General features: G+C 36.7%; 1 pseudogene; it reads left to right on the top strand.

The window, feature by feature from the left end:
* Window positions 1–1,808: 1,808 nt before the first annotated feature.
* On the top strand, window positions 1,809–3,309 carry LOC145053184 (polyubiquitin 11-like; annotated as a pseudogene).
* The last annotated feature ends 255 nt before the right edge of the window (window positions 3,310–3,564 follow it).

Genomic DNA, 3,564 nt, shown 5'->3' with positions numbered 1-3,564 from the left:
GGGTTGACTCAGTAGGTTTACAAATTATGACCAGTTGACTTTGAGTTTGACAAAGTTTGACTTTTAAGGGTATTTTGGGTATTATTGTGTTTTAATGGAATTAGTCACTTGGTGGTTGTTAGCATTTGAGTTGAGAGCTGAGATTTCATAGTTGGGCCTTATCAGTTATGTGTTGTTTGTGAGGTGAGTTTTCCTCAGTATACTTTCGGGCCGAAGGCACCAAGGCCGGCCTATTGGTTTGATAACATAATATTGTTGATAGGTTGAGTATGGGATAGATATGCATGCTAGTTTTGCTATGCTAGTATGGTAGATCTATAGGACTACCTGTGATACTGTCTATTTATTTGTATATAATATTATATGTTATATGTCGACATATTGTGTGGGTTGGGTTGAGGTTGTACTGCTATGTGTTGTAGCCAACAAACCCCGAAGCATACCAGTTATGAGCTAAGGGCCATGGAGGGCATGTCAGACTTATATTGAGGGCTCATGAGCATTCAAGATACGAGCTGGGGGCGGGGAAGGGCATGTCAGAATCATACTGAGGGCTTAGTGGTATTCAGTACGAGGATTAATCAGATCGGGGAGCAAGCCAGACATAAGCTATGGGACCAGGGGGCAAGCCAGACTTATATTGTGGGCTCAGGGGTAATCCAGTCTGTTAGCTATGGACCCAGTGCATGTTGGTATTATATTTGTGGGAACTCACTAAGCTGTGGACTTATAGTTTTGGATTATGTTTCAGTTACCTCAGATGATCGCGGGAAGCCGAAGACGTGATCGTGCACCTCCTCATGTTTTTGTTTCATGATTTTGGGATTACTCTGATATTGACATGTTTTTGGAAAACTATTTGTAAACAATGATGATTTTTGAGTTGTTATAAAAGTTTAAAATTTTCATGAATTTTATAGATGTTACATATCTAGAAGGATCCAAAGTTTGGAGGAGGATAGGGAGATTGATGAGCAGAGCATTCAACACACATATTATTAACTATCAGTGGCTTAGCCTCAGATTCAGGCGCATGAAGTCTTGATTGTTGTTGTTGTTTATTAACTTTATGTAGAAATCATTAAACAAAAACGAGCGTCATATTTGATATCTAAAATCGGGTGCCTATAACAACATCCCAAAATAACATTTCATATACGGACATGGTTATAAGGGAGGACGGAGTCGGCTGTGGGAAGATCAGTTTTGGGCGTTATCGGCGGTACCGTCGATGAGTTGAATCAACGGGTTTAAGCGAAATTTGTTTGCAACATATTGGTGAATGCGTGAACTTTTATTGAATGCATGCATGTAATTGGAGTTGCATTTGAAAATCCAAAACTTGCTTTAATGGAAAGTTATAGTCGAATGGTCAGAAGAAGGCGGTGAAAAAAATGAAAGATGTAGATTTAAGTTATAACCTTCAAAAGATTATATAAATTATAGTTTATGTGAAAATTCCATTTTAATCCCTATAGTTTATAAATGTTATTAAAACACGTTTATTTATTTTCTATCTTATTTTTGTTTAAAGCAAATACTTTAAATATCTATACACTTCAAATATTTTTAATAATTTATGTTTGTTTAATACTTGATTAAATAATATTTATTTTAATTAAATATTATTTTTAATATTATTTTAAAATTTCTTTTGTTTTAAATTAACAAAAGTTTATTTTTTTTTCCAAAATGATATCTTTATTTTATTTTATATCTTTTAATTTAAATTAATAAAAAATAATGAGCAAGCTGAGAAAGAGTAAAAGGAAAAAGTTATCTGTGGAGCTACAACGGGTTGAGTGGGTTTAAAAAAAAAAAAATCCTCTGCATTGATAAAACTAGACTTGATTCAAAATTTGGAACTCAAAAACCTCGTTTCAGCCCCAATCTTCGCGGCGGTATGCAGATCTTTGTGAAAACCCTCACCGGCAAGACCATTACGTTGGAGGTCGAGACTTCTGACACAATCGACAACGTGAAAACGAAGATTCAGGAAAAATAAGGTATTCCCCCTGATCAGCAGAGGCTCATTTTCTCTGGCAAGCAATTGGAGGATGGAAGAACCCTGGCGGACTACAATATCCAGAAGGAATCCACCCTTCATCTCGTCCTCCGTCTCCGTGGTGGAATGCAGATTTCCATCAAGACCTTAACTGGGAAAACTTTCACTCTGGAGGTTGAAAGCTCTGATGGGATTGACAATGTCATGGCTAAGATAGAGGATAATGAATCCACGCTAAATATCGGCCTCCGTCTTCTAGAAAGGATCCAAATCTCTGTCAACACGCCAATCGGCAACACCGTCGCTTTGGAAGTTGATGGCTCGGATACGGTTGATAACTTGATGGCTAGGGTTCAGGACAAAAGCATTCCACTGGATGAGCAGTGTTTGATCTTTAATGGCAGGCAGCTTGAGGATGGTAGAACTCTAGCGGATTATAACATCCAACAAGAATCTACATTGAATCTGGTTGTGAAGTTGGATGGGAATATGCAGATCTTTGTCAGGAATTTGACGGGGAAGACCCTCATTCACTCTGAATGTCAAGAGAAACGACACTATTGGTAATGTGAAGGCAAAGATTCAGGACAAAGAGGGGAACCCGCCTCATCAGCAGAAGCTTATATATGCTGGGAAGGAGCTTGCAGATGGGCGGACTTTGGCTGATTACAATATTCAAAAGGACTCCACTCTGCACCTTATCCTGCGTTTTCGAGGTTAAAGGAGCAGGTGGTATCCAAAACTTCTTTGTTTCAGTGTTCTGGCTTAATGGTTTACATAACCTAAGTATTAATTGAAACTTATTGGCTCTTCTAACTGTATGAAAAACTACGGTGTTTCCTCTCTCAAACTTATCTATAACTCCTGTATCTATATCATTTTGGTTAGTACTCTTTTATGACAACTTTTTTTTTCCCCTTTTCCTATCCATCATCGTATCTGTAACGCTCTTCACTTCACATCCTCATTTTGAACTCTCAGAGTGAGTTTTCGTTCATTACTGCTGCTAACTTGGAAGTTTTGTGATATGGGTTTAGTATTTTCTTTGGATAGGTGAGAAGAGAATCAACAATTGGCCTTTTAGAAAACATCGTCGTGGAGATCGGAGAGACCTTTTTCAATACTGTTTTTGATTTCGGTGCTAACACTTTGTTCAATACATTCAAAACATAACTATACAATTATTAAACTCAGCCTAGAATGATGGAATTATAGAAGTTTGGGTGTAAAGAGATGGTGTAATATCAAATTTGGTATGAAAATGTGTAAGAAATGGGATTTGGTATGGGCTAGAATTTAGATTACATTAGACAATCTCATTCTGTTTGCTACTTGCAATTGGGTGATTACGCATTCTTCTTTATAATCATGTAGATTGGTGATAGTTTGAACTGATTTTCTGTTTATAGGGTTTATAACTGAAATCAAAAACCAAATATATCCTAGTTTATCCTAAGAACTTTTTCCGAATCGTAAACAATCATCGTTTTTGAAAGCGCGGTGTGATAAATAGAAATTTATTGTTGATGAACTTTACAATGTTATAAATTTTTGCTTTT

The sequence above is a fragment of the Lactuca serriola genome, chromosome 5 (genome assembly GCF_051521515.1).
Source record: "Lactuca serriola cultivar US96UC23 chromosome 5, Lser_US96UC23_V15, whole genome shotgun sequence".
In the NCBI taxonomy this organism is placed as follows: Eukaryota; Viridiplantae; Streptophyta; class Magnoliopsida; order Asterales; family Asteraceae; genus Lactuca; species Lactuca serriola.
Note: the sequence above shows the minus strand (reverse complement) of the source record. Positions and strands in the feature narration are given on the sequence as shown.